Source organism: Carassius gibelio, chromosome B15 (genome assembly GCF_023724105.1).
Source record: "Carassius gibelio isolate Cgi1373 ecotype wild population from Czech Republic chromosome B15, carGib1.2-hapl.c, whole genome shotgun sequence".
In the NCBI taxonomy this organism is placed as follows: Eukaryota; Metazoa; Chordata; class Actinopteri; order Cypriniformes; family Cyprinidae; genus Carassius; species Carassius gibelio.
In genome coordinates, this window is record NC_068410.1 from 18,537,925 (window position 1) to 18,558,939 (window position 21,015).

General features: G+C 43.3%; 1 protein-coding gene across 1 annotated transcript in view; it reads left to right on the forward strand.

Annotated features, from left to right (window-relative positions):
- Positions 1-10,924, forward strand: part of zgc:172282 (leucine-rich repeat and fibronectin type III domain-containing protein 1-like protein) — a 149,982-nt gene extending 139,058 nt beyond the window's left edge. The window contains exon 7 of the mRNA XM_052576684.1: positions 10,542-10,924. The gene's annotated coding sequence lies outside the window, so the exon portion shown is untranslated. The remainder of the gene's footprint in view (positions 1-10,541) is intronic.
- Positions 10,925-21,015: the final 10,091 nt, after the last annotated feature.

Below are 21,015 nucleotides of genomic sequence, written 5' to 3' on the forward strand. Positions count from 1 at the left end.
TAATTTGTAATTTTCTTAATATAAGAATGGGGTAGGAGTTTATAAGATTTTTTTTCTTCATCTTACTCCTGTTCTTCTTGTCATGGAATGTAATTTTGTGTGTTTGTTGGTTTGTTGTTGTGGTATTTTGTGTTGCATTACCATGAAAAGAGAATAAATAAATGAAATGAAATTAAATAACTATGAATTCCTTATACCGAAAGTTTGGGAATTTTTTGTTCTATAGTTCCCTTTCAGTCGGTCACTCTCGACGCCACGTCGGATGACCGACGAATATGGGATATCGCTTCGATAGACCAATCTACTTCGAGTGTAAACTAAACGAGCCAATGCACATTGGCATGCAATTATTGCATCCAGCTGCCGCTGATCACTGCGTGAGTATAAGAGGGCAGCAGGTGCAATGCATACCAGCTTTTCGCTTCGGAGCCGAGCGTTAGTATCGCTCTGCTCAACTGTGTCTGCTGTGAACTACGGGTTCAGCACGCTCTCGGAAGCTTCGTGTGTTGGCGAGACGGCGCTTCAGCGGCGGTCGTTCCTGTGTCGAGTGGATTGCACACTTCAGGTTGCACTACCCCTGTCGTGTTGCAAGCGGCCAATTCCCCTGTGCGCCTCAGCACTAAAAGAGCATTTCCTAAAAGAGCAAATTTCTCTAAAAGAGCTTCACGGGTGCGTCTTTATAAAGACGACGGATCGTCCTTATAAGGATGCCGTTTCACCCGTGCGTTTCTGGGTGCGGTCGTTACCTGGCACCGGGTGATGGTCACGATCGCTGCCTCACGTGTCTGGGCGTCGAGCACGCTGAGGTGGCTTTCGTGGATGAGTCATGTTCTCACTGCGGGAATATGACCATCTCGGAGCTGCAAACCAGGCTCCGCTACCTTCAGGGGGGCGGAGTCCCGTTGCCGCGGCCGCGATCTGGGGCTCGTTCTGGCGGCCGACAGACGAGAACCACTTCCGGCAGTAGCGCGAGTGGTTTGAGGATCACAGTGGTGGCAAACCCCGCAGGGAACCAACCCTCTGGGGACCATCACTCCTCTAGCACCTCCGATCCAGTGGAGCAACCCACGGAACGCGCTGGGCCCTCTTCAAGGAGCGTACCAGCGGTATCCAGTGGGACTCCCCCCGACCAGATGTCGATCTCAGCATCAGAGGGAGAGCTGTCGGATCACGGTTCGGTTGCGCTACCATCCTCTGGGATGGTGACAAAGCCTGATTCGGATCCCGAAGTGGCAGCTATGCTTTCCCGGGCCGCCGAGAGGGTAGGGCTCGAGTGGAATCCCCCACCGCGTCCCGAGCCCTCACGGCTGGATGATTGGTTTCTCGGGGTGGTGCGCGCTGGTTCTCAGCGCCCCTCCCCAGTGCCTTTCTTTCCGGAAGTGCATGACGAGCTCACCAAGTCGTGGATGGCACCTTTTACTGCCAGAAACCAGCCGGTGGGCTCCTCCTCCCTCACCACCCTCAAGGGCGGTGCAGCGAAGGGGTATTCAGGAATCCCGTCGGTGGAGCGGGCGGGTAGCGATGCAATTGTGTCCTAAGTCCGCCGCCTCTTGGCGTGGAGACCCGGTGCTCCCTTCCCGGGCCAGTAGGCACTCGTCTGGTCTGACCGGCAGTGCCTATGTGGCTTGCGGGGAAGCTGCTTCCGCCTTACACGCTATGGCGTTACTGCAGGTGCACAAGGCTAAGGCACTGAAAGACCTGCACGAGGGTGGTCACGATCCAGCGCTTCTGGAAGAGCTCCGAACCGCCACTGACCTTGCGCTTCGAGCGACGAAGGTCACCGCGAGTTCACTGGGTCGTGCGATGTCCACATTAGTGGTCCAGGAGCGCCATCTGTGGCTGGGTCTGGCAGACATGAGGGACACCGACAAGGTCCGGTTTCTCAATGCCCCTGTGTCCCAGACCGGCCTCTTCGGCGACGCAGTCGAGATCTTGGCCCAGCAATTCTCGGCTGCCCAGAAGCAGACTGAGGCGATCCGACACGTCCTGCCCCGGCGGGCAGCTGCTGCTATCTCCACCCACCCGCCGGCTGCAGTGCCCCAGCCTGCTCGTCGCCGAGGGCAGCCCCCTGCATCCGCCCCTGCTCACGCGTCGCATCTGCAGCAGCCTCCAAGTGGTGCCGTTGAGCTGGGCACAGGCAGGCTGCCCCTCCCGTCCTGGCCCCCGTCAAACCTGACGGTAAGCAGAAGAGCAAGAGGCCCTGGGACGGGTGACCCAGAGAGAGGTAGCTGCTTTCTGGGGGATGGTGTAGGCACCTCTCCCTCCCCTGGAGGAGGGCCAGGCGGAGAATTTGGAAATCTCGACAGGAGAGTAGTTTCCTCCCTCTCTGGGTCCCAGGAGGGCACGGAGAGTTGCGGACGGCCAAGCACCGGACCTCACTCATCCTCCTCCTTCGCCAGATGGCAGCTGCGGGCGGTTCGAGAGCGTCAACAAAGGCCCTACTCACGCACCCTCTGCCAACCCGTGGAACCAGGTGAGCCCTGCACCCCACACTCGCACCACACTCCGGCCTGCTCACAAGCCGCCCGAGTTGGGCCCCTGTGTTCCACCTCGCTGCCCCACTGCGGGTACGGCTGTGGTTCTGCTGGTCCCGCTTGTACGGTTCTTAGGCGCCTGGTCAGCGCTACCCAGCCCGTCTCGCTGGCTTCTGCGAACCATCAGCCTCGGCTATGCGATTCAGATCGCCCGGCTTCCCCCCAAGCTTTGCGGTGTCCGCTTCACTACAGTGGAAGCGTCCGATGCCCCTGTCTTGCGGAAAGAGATCGCAGTCCTACTGGCGAAGGCCGCGATAGAGCCGGTCCCTCCAGCCGATATGAGGAAGGGGCTTTACAGCCCGTACCTCATTGTACCCAAGAAAAGCGGTGGGTTACGACCGGTCTTGGATCTGCGAGTTTTGAATCGGGCCCTCTATCGGCTACAGTTCAAAATGTTGACACAGAAACGCATTTTCAGGTGCGTCCGTCCCCAAGATTGGTTTGCAGCGATCGACCTGAAGGACGTGTACTTTCATGTGTCCATACTTCCGCGCCACAGACCTTTTCTGCGGCTTGCGTTCGAAGGACTAGCATATCAGTACAAGGTCCTGCCCTTCCGGCTGTCCCAGTCTCCCTGTGTCTTCACGGAAGTCACGGAGGCAGCTCTCGTTCCTCTCAGAGAGCAGAGTGTTCGCATTCTCAATTGGCTGATACTAGCACAGTCTCGAGATCAGTTGTGCGAGCACAGGGATGTGGTGCTCCGGCACCTGAGCCTGTTGGGCCTTCAGGTCAGCTGGGAAAAGAGCAAACTCTCACCATTGCAGAGGATCTCTTTTCTCGGTATGGAGTTGGATTCGGTCGAACAGACAGCATGCCTCACAGAGGAACGTGCGCGGTCGGTGCTAGCCTGCTTGAATACGTCCAAGAGCAGGACGGCGGTCCCACTGAAACTCTTTCAGAGGCTCCTGGGGCATATGGTGGCCACAGCGGCACTTACACCGCTCGGCCTATCACATATGAGACCGCTCCGGCACTGGCTTTATGGCCGAGTCCCGAGGTGGGCGTGGAAGCGCGGCACTCACCGGGTCCAAGTTACACCGGCCTGTCGCCAAACCCTCACTCCGTGGTCAGATCTGGCATTCCTATGGGCAGGGGTGCCCCTAGAGCAGATCTCCAGGCATGCTGTGGTTTACACGCATGCCTCCACCACCGCCGGGGGGGCCACGTACAACGGGCATGCAGTCTCAGGGGTTTGGACGGGCCCGCAGCTGCAGTGGCACATCAATTGCCTAGAGTTGTTAGCAACGCACCTTGCCTTGAACCGTCTCAAAGGTCTCTTACGAGGCAAGCCTGTGCTGGTCCGATTGGACAACACTGCGACTGTTGCGTACATCAACCACCAAGGTGGTCTGCGCTCTCGTCGCATCTTGCAACTCGCCCGCCACCTCCTCCTTTGGAGTCAGAAGGTTCTGAGGTCACTTCGTGCTGTTCTCATTCCAGGCCTGCTCAGTCGTACAGCCGACGAGCTGTCTTGAGCAATGCTCCCGGGAGAATGGCGACTCCATCCCCTGACGGTCCAGCTGATTTGGAGGCGGTTCAGAGCCGCTCAGGTAGACCTGTTTGCTGCTCCAGAGACCTCTCACTGCCAGGCTTTCTACTCCCTGACCGAGGGAACTCTCGGCACGGACGCACTGGCACACAGCTGGCCGCGGGACCTACGCAAGTATGCGTTTCCCCCAGTGAGCCTTCTCGCACAGACGTTGTGCCAAATCCAGGAGGACGAGGAGCAAGTCTTACTAGTAGCGCCATATGGGCCTACTCGGACCTGGTTCCCCGAACTAGTGCTCCTCTCGACAGCCCCTCCTTGGCTGGTTCCTCTGAGGAGGGATTTACTGACTCGGAGACGGGGCACCATTTGGCACCTGCGTCCAGACCTTTGGAAACTCCATGTTTGGTCCCTGGATGGGACGCGGAGGTTCTAGGTGACCTACCCCAAGAGGTAGTTAACACCATCACTTCGGCAAGAGCACCGTCTACGAGACACGCCTATGCCTTGAAGTGGAACCTGTTCGTTGAGTGGTGTTCTTCTCGCCGAGAAGACCCCCGAAGATGCCCGATTGCGGCCGTGCTATCCTTTTTGCAGCAAGGGTTGGAGCGAAGGCTGCCTCCCTCCACCCTCAAAGTCCAGGTTGCCGCTATTGCTGCGTACCATGACCCTGTGAATGGGAAGTCTTTGGGTAAGCATGACCTCATCATCAGGTTCCTTAGAGGGGCCAGGAGGTTAAATCCATCCCGGCCCCCCTGTATACCCTCTTGGGACCTGTCTCTAGTGCTTAAATCACTACAGCAGGGCCCATTCGAGCCTTTGCATTCAGTTGAGCTAAAGTTTCTTTCATTGAAAACTGTGCTCCTGCTTGCACTGGCCTCCATCAAGAGGGTAGGGGACCTGCATGCATTTTCGGTCAACGATTCGTGCCTAGAGTTCGGGCCGGCTGACTCCCAGGTAATCCTGAGGCCCCGGCCTGGCTACGTGCCCAAGGTTCCCACTACACCCTTCAAAGACCAAGTGGTGAACCTGCAAGCGCTGCCCCTGGAGGAGGCAGACCCAGCCCTGGCTTTGCTTTGTCCTGTTCGAGCATTAAGGTGCTACGTGGACCGGACACAAAGCTTCAGGACCTCAGACCAGCTCTTTGTCTGTTACGGAGGCCGGCAGAAGGGGAATGCCGTCTCTAAGCAGAGGATGGCCCACTGGATTGTGGATGCCATAACCCTGGCTTATCAGGCTCAGGATGTGCCCTGCCCGTTCAGGCTTCGAGCTCACTCAACTAGAAGTGTTGCATCCTCCTGGGCGCTGGCTCGGGGCGCCTCGCTGACAGATATTTGTAGAGCTGCGGGCTGGGCGACCCCTAACACGTTCGCTAGGTTCTATAGCCTTCGTGTAGAGCCGGTATCCTCCTGTGTTCTCACCTCAAACGGGTAGTGGCACTGAGAGGCCCCGGTTAGTGTCGGCTTGCTAAAACTGCTCCAGAGTGTCCGAACTGTAGACCCTGTTGAGTTCCTCCATCACCCTAGGCAGCTGGACGCGGCGGAACGTCCGGCGCCAGGCCTCCATGATGAATCCGTGAGAACCATGGAAGGCTGGGCTCCATATTGAGACCTAAGCGGTACTCGTATGTGTATAGTCCACGGTATAGCCTTAGAGCCCGTGTTTCCCCGGCAGACTTCTGCCTTCCCAAGAGGGCTTTAATCACCTCAAATTTCTCCGTATACTCCTAAACGGATGCTATATGTGTATTTGCCTCCGAGACCTCCTTCGGGAAGGATGGGGCTTCCGCAGCGTCCCGGCTCCAAGCGACCGGGTACGTTTTCCCAGTGTTATCCAATCTCACCCAGTGAGGTAGTGCTTTGACAATGGTGAGTGGAGCTACTTGTTCTGAGCCCCGGCCTACACCTAATAGGGGCGCAGGCGGCTCGCACAGGGCACTGGAAGGGGCAGCACCCATGGCGCTTTGATAGGGATCCCATATTCGTCGGTCATCCGACGTGGCGTCGAGAGTGACCGACTGAAAGGGAACGTCTCGGTTACGTATGGTAACCCTCGTTCCCTGAAGGAGGGAACGGAGACGCCACGTCCCGTCGCCATGGTTGCTGTACCGCCGCTGAGCTGCCGGGTTCCCGGCTCGGCTCCTCAGCGAAAAACTGGTATGCATTGCACCTGCTGCCCTCTTATACTCACGCAGTGATCAGCGGCAGCTGGATGCAATAATTGCATGCCAATGTGCATTGGCTCGTTTAGTTTACACTCGAAGTAGATTGGTCTATCGAAGCGATATCCCATATTCGTCGGTCATCCGACGTGGCGTCTCCGTTCCCTCCTTCAGGGAACGAGGGTTACCATACGTAACCGAGACGTTCTGTAATCTCTCTGTGTGTGTGCATTTGTGTGTGTACATCCTAGTTAAGAATTGAATTTAATAGCTTTTATTTGCTAAAAACGTCACCTTTAGAAAACAGAAAAGGCACCGATTTCATTATGTCTCAGTTACTGATTACATTTCATTCTTCATCCAGACATCTTGAAAGAGTAGAATGACTATAACAAATTCCCACACTGTTTTCAGAAGAGCACAGATGACTTTTGGCTCTATTAAACAATGACTGAGCTTTCCAACAGTCTTATTTCAGACTTTCTTCTCTCAGTGGTACATCTAAGTCCAACTGAACTGCAATTACACAGTATTTTAGTTGTTGGCACCCCTTCGCCAAACACTTAGCATTTCGTTTTGACTTGTCAAGCCTCATTTCTTCGCCAATTAAAAAATCATTACGTGACTAATCACTTCTCCACGCCGATGACACAGCGATAACCTCACTGAACACATTTTGCTGCCACAGACGCCCGTGCAGGTTGTCCGTTTTGATTGCTTATTTGCCATTTAATCACAGAATGCCATTAAAACAGAAATTACATGAACAAAATATTGATACATAATGATTCATTATATAAGAATGATAAATGCTCTAATCTCAGATTTGGTTAGCTCAAGGCAAAGACCTTGAAATGTCCTTGGAAAACGAGTGTGTCTGTACTGATATCTGATTATTTACAACATTTGCTGATACTGATGACTTAAAAAGTATATGTTAAAGACAACAGCATGTTTATCCTGCTGGTTTAATGAGCTGCTCTTGTGATTGTTGTTGTTTTGTTTGTGAACGTGGTTTTGAAAGAGTGTGTGGCGATGTTATCTGGCCTCTGTCTGCTCACCAGAGGCGATGTTTGCTGATACCTTAATTCTTTGTTCCACCTTCCACCTCTTTGAGATAAGTACTCTCTAATTACCAGAACATTGTTAATCACATAATACCTCCTTGAAAATTAACGGTTCAGTGCTGGTTTTGTTGCTTACGTTTTGTTTCTTGGAGACCTGTTAGTGTGCACTTTCTGGCAAATTGAATTTGCCCTTTCCATGAGACCAGATGCTTCCCTTACAGGGTCAGGGAAAATGTGAATTTGCTTACTGCTTAGATGAACCAGATGGATTCCAATGGTCGCCCACACTGGCTTCTCCAAATGTGTCTTGTTTTCTTCGGGGGTGGTCACACTGGATTTTAAGGTTGTAAAATTATTTCAGAATTTAGCAGCATTATATAATGGCCACACTGCATTGCTTCTGCTTAGCTTTGAAAAATAAATGAATAAATAATAATAATATTAATAATAATAAAAATACATTTCACATACAGTAAGACATATGGATTGTTCAATGGATGGATTTTTTTAAATTATAATATCTGAAGGATTTATACATGATTGATACTGGTAAAAAAAAGCCATAATAAACCGTAATAATTTTATAGGTGACACAATAAAATGTCAGATGATGAATTAATAAGTGGCCTATCCATAAATTATGGTAAAACACTTATATATACATAACAAGGGTCAACACATACACATACACACACACACACACACACACACACACACAACATGCATGAAAAAATAAATAAATTGTGTGCACACCTAACTAATTTGTTCCCTCAATGTACTAACACGTGCACACTATTGCTATTGCATTCCCGCGATTATATATATATATATATATATATATATATATATATATATATATATATATATATATATATATGTGTGTGTGTGTGTGTGTGTGTGTGTGTGTTTGTCATTTTGTTTTTCTTTTCTTTTTTTAAATGATGCAGTACAAAGTAAAATACCATACACAGGAACAATCTTACATGCTTATATGCACACATGTATCAAATAAATATTCCAGTGCTATTAAGTGCTTAGAGTTCATATGGAGTTTACCTGTCTCTTTCTCTTTCTTGGAAAGTGATGTGGCCATCATTTCCCATTTGCATGACAGACTGCTACTTCATTAAAGACCCTCTGTGAATTACGCCTCACTGTCATTCACCGTTTGCTTCTGGGTTTGCACAAAATCCATTGAAAGATTCCCTTTATTTGATATCTAATGGTCAGGCTGGATTTAATTGCATAATCAATAGGGCTGACGAGAAACAAGGTGTGGCGATATAACTCATAATGAAAGCTATAATGGCAGCCAAACCAAGTAATATGAGTCGTTGAGTGCTGAAAGCCATCCTCGGTTTCTGATATAGAAGTTTTTACACTAAATATTTCATCTAGGAGGTCAGTGTAGAACTTCATTTGAACTTTGCATGGAATGGTTTTGCAAAACTCCACTCAATTGGCTTGTTTTAGAGCTGTTTCAGAAAATCTCTTATGTTCACCAAGACTGCATTTTTTTGTTGTTTTTTGAGTACATTCAAAGGTACAGTAACAAACAAACAAAGAAAAACTGTAAATGATTAAAGCATTATTATTATTATTATTATTATTATTATTATTATTATTATTATTATTATTATTATTATTAGTGTTGTTGTTGTTATTATCATCATCATCATCATCATTATAAAAGCATTTATTTATGTATTCCTTTTTGATAATTTTTTTGCATCTTTGTTCAATACTATACATAATACTAAACATTTTACTGACCTCACACTTTTGGAAAAATACATATTTGAATACACTGGTGTTAACGCATGAACATTTCTTTTTTAAAAGTAGAAGTTGTTTCATGGTAAATGAAAAGGATCTTAACAAATCCTGACTCAATTGTCATGAATTATAAAAAGATTTCGGTGCGAGCGTTTGTTTGGCCAAGAGATCAGGCTTTTATGACACAGTGGGAATGTAGTTTGACATTTATTTATCTTCTTTCTTTACTTGGAATAGTCCTCTCACCGGAAAAACAGGCATATATTTTCTCTTTGTTTTTATTCCCATATATCTTAAGCAGTCTGTTTACGTCGCCACACTCAAAGCTGAAAACATTTATTTTTCACCTAACAAGATTAAACACCAGAACGATTTCCGGGCCTACGAGAGGAGAAACCGTCTGAGATTATAAACAGAAACTTCACTTAATATGCAAATGCACAGAGCTGTTGATCTTAGCTGTGTTTTGGATGATCTTGGTTGTGTGTTCAGTCAAGTGTCACATCTTTGCTGTCATTTGGAGCTGCGAGGCTCCAGACAGATCCATCTCGGAGCCCACATGCAGTGAAAAACATCCAGTATCTGTCTCATCGCTTGGCTGGAACATATGGACGCTCTAGAGGCCAAATCCATGTCGATGCGTTTTCTTTTGTCAGGGCCCAGCTAAAAATAAATCAGTTGTGGCACATTTAGTTCATTAATAATGGCGGCTCATTATGGTTTTGATGGGAGACTGATTGTGGTGTTTGTTGAAACAGGACGCGGATGGAGGTCTTTGTCCATGTGTTGAAGGTGGTCTCTGCGAACACATTATCTGACAGCAGTAGATCAGGGATGGGGTCAAGTCATTGGCAGACATGTTGTCTAATCCCGGTTGGTTTCATGGTCTCTCAAGCTTTCCAGAGCTTGGCGGCACCATTAGCAGCTCCTGCCAACAAATTTACATTTATATCAGCTGTTCTCCCATCCAAAGTGTCCAGAAACCCAAAGAGAAGACCACCATCATAGATATGAGAGGACGCCAGCACTGCTGTTCATTCCTTTTGTTCCTTTATACATAAAAGATCAATGTAATGTTAGATGTCACAATCACCACTTATGAAAGCCAATTTCACTCGTTCCCTCTGGTCTTTGAAGACTTCAGGCTATAAAGGAACGCCCCGTGTTGAGTGTAAAGTAAACTCAGTAAAGCAATTGTGGCATAACATTGATCATCGCATAACATTTTTAGACTATGCCCTTTAAGACTATGCCCTTTAATTTTAGTGTATTTATTTTGTAGTTGTTAAAGTAAACGTGACAGGTAACAGTTTACAGTAATCCACAATGTATCTGTTGAGTAATTGTTAGAAGGCAATGCAACAATATTCATTAAGTATAAATATAAGACAATATTATAAAATGAAAGACAGCTCCTCAATGACTAGGCAGGACCTGGAGTCTTTTCTGATCTCTTCAGAAGAGTCACGCCTTCTGCCAAAGAGTCTGATCTTGTTTCTCTCTCTTGTTTTCTCTAGATATTCATCATCCTCCACCCATTCAATCATGCAAACTGCACCAGTGAGTGGAAACTCAGATGGGACAAAGTAAACAGCATGTCTGTGCTTTCTGCACTTTCATCAGTCTGCCCTTCTGTGTCTCCTCCTGCATCTCCTCCAGCTTTACAGTGTCAGTCGTGACCCTCTCGTCCAGTGAGAACTCAAACCTAAAGGATTTAAAGCAACAAACAGACGGCAACATCAGCAACAGTCCCGAATGGGAGCACAAATACACCTGTTAATTTGAGTTGTCTGGTCACTTTTTATTTTGTCATTTTCTTTTGTAATTGTACATAAATCAATTTAAGATCTTATAGTTTTGTATATGTAATTTTTATGGTGTGTGATGTTTTTTTTTAAATAAAATAACAGACTGGCTCAATCCTATTGGGGTTTTTTTTAGTCTGTGACATTCCATTTTGGAATTTCTTGTGAATTGATTTACATTCCTAACCGGTAGTTCCTTTTCACTTTATGCATAAAAAAAGTTGCAGACAGTATAAGTATCATCATACATACAGCAATTATTTTCACTCGGGCTACATTTGTCAGAGCTGTATCTTATTTCAAGAAAGTTATTCGTCAGCATTTCCATTTCCAAATTATATTGACAACCAAATATCCTTTAAAATATAATTTACATGTATTATTAATATATATTTAAAATTATTATTATTTGTACTATTAAAATTTCATTACATTAATATATGATTAAATAAAAAATGCATTTTGTACACACATGTAGCCTACATATATGATGAATACATATAATTATATAGTAAACATTTATTATTATGATATATAGTACAATATTATATAATGCACTTAAAATAGAGAATACAAAATATACCTTATTATTACAATACATAAAGCCACACATTATTTTATTATATATATATATATATATATATATATATATATATATATATATATATATATATATATTTAAATTACACTATTTTTAATTAAAAAGAAAACATTTGTAAATATTTGTAAAAATAATATATAATACTTTAAATTATAATTTCTAAAGATTATAGTGTTTAATTTGAATGCACATATTAAATTAAATGTATGCATTTAGCAGACGCTTTTATCCAAAGTGACTTACAGTGCATTCAGGCTATACATTTATTACCTATCATGTGTTCCTGGGGAATCGAACCCAGCACAATGCTCTACCAATTGAGCTACAGGAACACTATTATTGCACATATTTACACATTATTTTATTATGTTATACTATTTTTTATTTTTATTTTATTTATTTAATAAATTATAACACATTTAAAATAATATCATTTGTTTTTATGCATATACATATTTATTGTCATATTTATTTTGTATACACAAACTAATTCATAGATGGATATTTTTATATATCAATATCAGGGCCGTGCACAGGGGTTGGCCCGGTGGCTAAAGCCACTGGTCCTTTGCCCTCATTGGCTGAGGTGCCCCTTTCACCAATCCCCCCATCACCATAGCTCAAAGCGGTCTGTTACTGCTTTGCTAAAGATCCGCTGCTTCTGCTGATCCGCTCCGTGTTTCCCACCGATTCCGCAGCATCACTCACAATCTGTGTGCTGCTCTCTGGAGAGTGGAGACCAGCTGAAGGTCATTGCATTAACAGATAGATGCATTACGATCCACATTAGTGGATTCATTATAATTAGTAATTAGTTGGTAGTTTGTTTTTGTCGGTAATGACTCTGCCTTCTAAAAGTGTTGTACAAAATATCCATGTTCTTAGAATTAAAATGTCTAATCAAATTATTGTATCTGATCAGATTTAATAGATAACACCAAAGTCACTGTTTTTGGCAGAATTTTTAGACCAAGATTTTTTTAAATAATTATTAATTGTAATCAGACCGAATCTGGTTCAAAGTCATGTGAAATAAATAATAATTTAAAAACTAACTTAATAATTTCCTTTTACAGACAGTCATATTTATTTTCTTAAGGTTAACTTTAAAAACATAAAACCAACCAAATTAACTTTCAATTTCAATATTTGTTTGTTTCTGAAACAATTTATTGAACACCAAAGTTGTAGCCTTCCTAAAAACAGACTAAACAGAGAGTTTGTTGACCATTAGTGACAAATGGAAATATATTTCTATTTATTTATTTGTATTTGTTTTTATAGCAAAATGTGGCAACACTGTCAGAACTTAAACTGATAGTAATCAAAAGAGCCCACAGACTGATAATGTGACACAAATTTTATCAACGGTATCAAAAAATAGCATGTAACACTACAGAGATCTGTAGAACAAGTATGTTACGTTTATGCTTTTTCATATTGTAGTTTAATTTTCAGTCGTGCCAACAACATTCATAAGGCCACTAGACTAAGTTATCATCTATGTAGCAATGGTTATTAATGAAAACTATAACAGTTATAGGCCTATGTATTCATGAATGAATAGTAAACAACTGATTAAATTATATACTCCTAACTTAAAGTAATGGTGCAATGTGATATAATTTAACAATGCTCATCCCTCCAAAACAGAGAAAACATATTTCAAAAACATCTACATATCGGTCTCTTTTAAGTGTTTAGTGTATACAGTGAGTAGGGTTATTATAGCACAATTCCCACCCAGGTCACACTTATTTTCAAACCCTGGATACAGCCGTGGTGCCTTCCATTCCCCAATATGTTTCTCCTTTCCACAGACTGGCAGAAATGATTGGTGGTAACAAAATACATGGTCACATGACAGTAAAAGTGTACAGTTGTCAAGATGCAGAGGGATGGGTCAACTTACTCACTGGCTCAACTTACCCCACTCTCCACTACTTCCATTGAAGATGAGGCAGAAGTAGGCTCAGAGAGTGAGTGGAAGCCCACTATTATCAAAACATCTAGAATAAAGTAAATTATTACAGAGTGTGCTATCTTCTCTTTTAATTGTATATTTGTAACAACTGGATAATTTGTATTAACAAGCACCCACCCTCCTTGTGCCCCTTTTTTCGTTTGGGCCACTGTCCCTCAAAATGTCTGTGCATGGCCCCGATCAATATAACATATTAAAATTTAATTTTTATTGTCTGAATTTTATTGTCTAAATTCGCAGCTGAATTATTGACATCAACAGAGACATGACGTCAGTGCACAGGTGGAAATGTCCAGCTTGCTCTACTTATAAGGTTTTTCCAGTGGGTTTTTAGAAATGAGATCTCCATTTCTCGCTTTAACTTAAACAGCATAAATCACTCTGCACTTGCAGTGATGTCATAAGGTTGGCCCCTCCCACAGGACAGTGTCATTTCCCAAAGATCCTGCAGAACACTGGCCTTCATGAGAGCTGAATGATTGTATCTATACATTATGCCATAGTTAATGTTTTATCTCTGATGCAAGTGGTGGCTAATGGCAATGTTTATTTATTATTATTATTATTATTATTATTATTATTATTATTATTATTATTATTATTATTATTATTATTATCATTATTATTATTTTATGCTCAATACATCTAGAGAGATAAATGGGGAAAGTGAGAGGCCATCTTGCTACAGTAACAGCTGCTTTGGTTGTAAAATATCTTGGGTCCTGAGATGCCCACCATCAACAGGGGAGCTGCATTCATTACATCCAATTTCCCTTAAATCAGACATAGACATTTTAGTCTTAAAAGTCATTTCTTTCTTCCGACAAAATTTGCACCTCAGAGTTCAGACTCATCTTTTTTAGTCTACCTGACATAAATTGTCCATTAGCGACTGAGTGGCAGAATATGGTCAACCTTATTCACCCCTGTCTCCATGCATCTGGAAATCTCACTCCATTTGTATTTCTCGGCACAGGATCTAGAGACGTGTAATGTCACAACCTACTCAAAGGTGTTTCTGCAAAACATCCTCACACTCCTACGCTGCGCAATCACTCAGGGGAAACCTCACTTTGTCAAACCATATGGCCAATTTCCAGGGCAGTGTTTCCAGATCCAATCACAGATTGAACTCCTCAGCCGAAGAATATTCTACTGTGAAAATCTGTATTATTCAACAACTGCATCTAATCTGTGTCCAGGACACATTACGCAGAGGAATTGTTATATGTCCCTTACAGAAAATGACCATGATGAACTGTTTGTTTATTTCAAAGCAGTCAAGTCAGTGGCTCTGTTCCAAATCCTACTGAGATGCCTTGCTGTCTGCCTGCATAAACCTTTGTGTGTCAGACAGTTAGCACTCCTCTTCAGTTAGCATTCTATATATATATATATATATATATATATATATATATATATATATATATATATATATATATATATATATATGTATATATATATATATACTTGCACTTTTTCTAATAATGCAAAGTTTCTATATATATATATATATATATATATATATATATATATATATATATATATATATATATATATATAGAAACTTTGCATTATTAGAAAATGTGCAAGTATCTAACTGATTTGCTGGATACAGGCCTTGAAATATTCATGAACGAAGAGACCTTAAGGCATTGCCAGAATGAACTGTCATATGTTCATTGAAAACAAATCCAAAATAGCATATTTGTGCCATATATGCGTTTGTTATGCATTTGTTTGCTTATTAGAGTATTGTGCTCTGCTTTGTGACTGACAAGCTGATCATTAAATATCTGTCTCCCATGTGGAGTTACTGCATGTATAGTGTTTCATATCAGTTGGTTTCAAGGAGGTTTCATCTAGGTTAGGGTGCTCAGAAAATAGCTCTCTTCTTGAAAAAAAAAAAAAGTCAGTCTGACCTTCAAATCTTCAAAACATATTTCTTAAAACACTAAAGTACACTACTATAAAGAAGTACACTTATTTTGATTTGTTGACTAACACACTGTGTTAGTAGAAATTTCAGTAGAAATGGTAAAATACATGACAGTTTCAACGGAAATTAGATTTAGTTATAATTTAGTTTAATATTTATGTCTGTCAGTGCTTTCACCAGTACACTTTAACCATATTTAAAGTGCAAAATGTAGAAAATAGACATATATTAATCTTCCTTTTTTTCAGCCAAAAAAAAAAAAAAAAAAAAAAAAAATATATATATATATATATATATATATATATATATATATATATATATATATATATATATATATATATATATATATATATATATATATACACAATTATGAGTATTAATTGTGTACATAGTCTTGAGAAGTAAAACAATAAATAAATACATTAATTAATTAAGTCATCATTGTTTGTGTTTTTTTTTTTTTTTTTTTTTTTTTTTTTTTTTCATTTTGAATTATCAGTATGTCAGGTCTCTGGACTAATCACCTGCTTTTTGGGGTTGTGAATGTGTTTTGTGTGTTTGGATGGATTGACGGCTCGCCGCGTGTGTCTGTTTGATTGATTTCCCCCTCCCTCCTTGTTTCTCCACTTGTTACCTAGATTGTTTGCTACCTGGTCCCCATGCTAATATCTTCCCTTCATAAATTCCCTGTGTTTATCTGTCCATTGTCAGACTGTTGTTATTTGAATCAATAGCTCTGATCTCTGATTTGGTCAGTGTACTCACCTTGTCGTGTCGTGTCGTGTCTTGTCATCAGGCTCCAGTGCTTTTAGCTGTTATTCTCTGCCTCCTGTCTCGTGTACGCAGTGTCCTCAGAGGTTCTCCAGCTCCTATTTCCCTGGTCTCGGTTGTCAAGCAAGCTGTCACTCGGCGTAGCGATCCGGCCCGCTGTCCTCTTCATCTCTCGCTTGGGTGATGGCATTCCTCGTCCATGTGAGCTGACTGTGGAACGATTATTCGACTGCTCTGTCTCATCCACTTTAATAAAAGCTCAGTGTAATCCTCTACTGAATCCAGCCTGTTTCTCCTGACAGAACAGTCTGACCAGATCATGGATTCAGTGGGATCTGATCCACTTCGCTCGGCTCTCATACAGCAGGGAGTTCTACTAGGTCAGCATGCCACCCAGCTCAATAACTCCAGCTCTTAACACTCGAGTCACTGAACTCCTCACACAGGTGGATAGCCTTCAGTGTGAGGCGACGAGCTGGGGTTCCGTTCTTCACACCGGTATGACTCAGGATTCCGAAACTCATCCCAACAATCCGCCGGTCTACGATGCCGATCCAAATGCCTGTCAAGCCTTTCTCTCCCAGTGTTCGCAGGTGTTTTCTCTGCAGCCCTGACGATACGCCAATGAAGAGGCCAAGGTGGCTTATGTTCTTACACTTCTTTCGGGCCGTGCCCATGAATGGGGTATCGCCGGCAAACTCCTGCTCCGTGGCACTACCTGGAGTCCTCTTCGGCCAGTGCAACCAGCCGTCAGCTCTCAGAGTAGGAACCCGTGGTGGTGGTCTCCAGTTTACCCCGCAACAGAAGCAGGAGCGTCTTTCTTCGGGGGTGTGTCTATGCTGTGGCAAAAGAGGCTTCGCCCTTCAGTGCCCGTTAAAAGCCAGGGCCCCCCAGTGAGGTGGAGAGTCCTGGTGGGCACTTTTCATGGTTCAAGCTCTCCCACAGCACATACTCAGCTGCCGTTTCAACTCTCCTTTCAGAGTAATCCACACACTGGTCTCGCCCTTGTGGATTCGGTGGCTGAGGGGAACTTCCTCGATGCTGCTTCTGCTTACAGTTGGAACATTCCGCTTATTCCTTTGGCTAGTCCAATGTCGACATGATCATTAGCGGGCAGTCCCCTTAACACCATCACCCATGTCACACCCAGTGTTAGCTTTCACATTGCTGGCAACCATTGTGAACAGATTGAACTGTATATTATTGATTACCCGAGGGCTCCTCTCATACTGGGACACTCATGGTTACATAAACACAACCCACACATTGACTGGGTTAGTAATTCAGTTTTATCCTGGAGTCAGTCTTGTCATGTGTTGTGTTTGGGTGCTGCTTTTGCTCCTGTCTCTGTGTCGTGTGTTTCACAGGTGGATTCCTCTGATCTGACTGCTGTCCATGCGGAGTACCATGATCTCCGAGCGGTCTCCAGTAAGGCCCAGGCCACCTCGCTACCTCCGCATTGCCCTTATGACTGTGCCATTGACCTTCTCCCAGGTTCTTCTCCGCTTATGGGTCACTTGTATTCCACTGTATCCATCTGGGCTCATCCGCCATTCCTCCTCTCCCAATGGTGTGGGTTTCTTCTTTGTTCAGAAGAAGGTTTGAATGACATTACTATAAACAACAGGTACCCCCTACCTTTAAAGGTCTTCTGCTTTTGAATTGTTGTAGGGAGCTCGGGTCTTCACCAAGCTAGACCTCCGCAACGCTTACCATTTGGTGCGCATTTGGGAGAGGGATGAGTGGAAAATGTTGTTTAACACCCCTTCGGGACACTATGAGTACTTGGTCCTTCCGTTTGCCCTTACCAATTCTCTGGCAGTTTTCCAGGGACTCATCAACAATATGTTGGGTGACATGATTCATCAATTTGTCTTTGTGTACTTGGATGATATCTTGATTTTCTCCCCTCTCTCCAATTACACACCCAGCACGTCAGACGGGTTCTCCAGCGGTTGTTAGAAAACCAGTCATTTGTCAAGGCGGAGAAGTGCGAATTCCACGCTGAGTTTGTTACATTCCTTGGCCACATCATTTCTATGAGAGGGATTAAATCTGATCCCGCTAAGATAGAAGCAGCCGCCCAGTGGCCGGTCCCTTATTGCCATTAGACTATGCAGCGTTTCCTGAGTTTTGCCAACTTCTACCGGCGATACATCAGGAATTTTGGTCAGATCGCTGCACCGCTCACAGCCTTAACCTCCACTAAGGTGCCTTTCAGATGGAACCGGGAGGCTCAGGTAGCCTTTGACATTTTAAAGTCCCGTTTGCACGTGTTCTGTTGGTTCCAGATCCTAAGGCCCAGTTCATCGTCAAGGTTGATGCTTCGGATGTTGGGGTTGGTGTGCGTTCTTCACTTGTCGTTTCAGACCTGCAGAACATAACTATGACATTGGCAATAGAGAGCTGTTTGTGGTGAGATTGGCCTTGGGTGAGTGGTGTCACTGGTTGGAGGGGTCAGCGCAACCCTTCTTGGTCTGGATGGATCACAATAACCTTGAATACATCCTTTCGGCCAAGAAGCTGAGCTCGTGTCAGACCTTCTGGGCTCTCTTCTTTGCCAGAATCAACTTCAATCTCTTGTAACGGCAGGGATCCAAGAACATCAATCCTGATGCCCTCTCTCGCCTGTTTGAGGCCCCAGGGAAGGAGATTGCGGCCGAGTTTGCGCTCTGAGGTCCTTCAGTGGGGTCAAGCATCCAGGTTAGTCTGCCGTCCAGGTATTCGGAGAACGTTGTCTGCCATCTAACAACACTTCTTGTAGCCTGCTATGGCCGCGGAGGGGGCATGGAGTGGTGTGTATGTGAGAGGTGGGGTGGGGAGTTTGAGGGGTAATGGAGTGGAGTGTGTGTGAGGGGTGGGGTGTTTTGAGGGGGTATGGAGTGGTGTGTATGTGAGGGGTAGGGTGGTTATCGGGGGCGTGGAAAATACACACACACACACACACACACACACGAACACACATATACATATACATATATATATATATATATATATATATATATACAGTACAGACCAAAAGTTTTGACACACCTTCTCATTCAAAGAGTTATTTTTATTTTCATGACTATGAAAATTGTAGATTCACACTGAAGGCATCAAAACTATGAATTAACACATGTGGAATTGTATATGGAATTATATACATAACAAAAAAGTGTGAAACAATTGAAAATATGTCATATTCTAGGTTCTTCAAAGTAGCCACCTTTTGCTTTGATTACTGCTTTGCACACTCTTGGCATTCTCTTGATGAGCTGTAAGAGGTAGTCACCTGAAATGGTCTTCCAACAGTCTTGAAGGAGTTCCCCGAGAGATGCTTAGCACTTGTTGGCCCTTTTGCCTTCTGTCTGCGGTCCAGCTCATGCCTAAACCATCTCGATTGGGTTCAGGTCTGGTGACTGTGGAGGCCAGGTCATCTGGCGCAGCACCCCAAAATCAGCAAGGCAGCTCACTATATTAAAAATAAAAATAATCTCTTGGCATACATTATCATTACATTATCATTACATATTCATATTCCCAAAATGGTTTACTTGTAATTAGATTGTATTATATATTAAAATGCTTGTAATAAGTCAGTTAATTCTATTTATGGATTATATGATAAGAAATTATTCATACAATGTCAGTAAATTATTAATTTATTGATCCATGCTTCTGTATTTTGGGACAAATGGACCTCTCAGTTACTAAACTCTGCCAATGTATAACTGAAAACGACAACAAATATAAATAAAAATAAAACCTGTAAGGCCTTGACTGCTTCATTCCTGTTTTCATGTTTAAAAATGTGTTTTCAGGTGATGCATCTAAATCTAATTTAATATGTTTATTTTAGTACAATTTTCATCACACAATCTGTAATCAATGACAGATTACAGTTTGTAAGTAATCTACATTGCCTCTTGGAAGGTGTTTACTAGGTTTTGTATGGATTATCTTAAAATATTATTTTCTTTTCTAAGTAAAATTAGCTTGTCTAGGTTCTGGATATTAGGTCGTATACATATTGAAATCTTTAATGTAGCTCTTCTCTACGTGTTGGTTTTTCGAGAATTCAGTCTGCTTTTTCACCCAATAAAAAAGTGGAATAAAAATAACAAAGCGAATAGGGGCAAAGGAAGATGCAGGGCAGAGGAAATCCATAATTGAAGAGGCTGAGAAGCATCCATAAACAGCCCTGGCTGTCCCAGTGCATTTTTCCATGAACAATTGCTGGAATAATCGCACCTCATAAGCCAAGATCACAGAGGAGGCTGATGCAAACCAGACAAATGCATATCAATAATTAGTGCTGGTCGGGAAGTCCAGCCGAGACAGACCAGGACACTGCTTTTATCTAGCAGCAGGAGGAGGGGCACTAAAATGATAGTCATGGCTTTGTGACATGCACAGCATACTGAATCATTTGAACAATATGGAGGGGTAGATATGAATAGTATAATATACAGTATAGAAGGGAAGAGAGGGAAACAGTGTGAGAAAAATACAAATTAGAAATTGTCATATATATATATATATATATATATATATATATATATATATATATATATATATATATATATATATATATATATATATATATATATATAATTAATTCAATTGAGCTTTTCAGTTAATTCAGTTTTAGTCCCCCAAAAAACACACATTGTGGGATATCTCTGCTGCTTATGTTTTGGCTCAACTCCCACAGTGCTTACACACAAAAAAAAAAAAAAAAAAAACAAACAAAAAAAATATGCTAACTCCATCTTATGAAGCATGAATGCTGCTGACAAACTCTGTCTGCGGAAAGGAGAATTTTTATCTGTTTCCAGCTTCGGTTTCATCCTCTTTCCCCATGTTCAGCCCTTCTAAGCCTACCCTTGGGATTCAGTCACAGCAAACT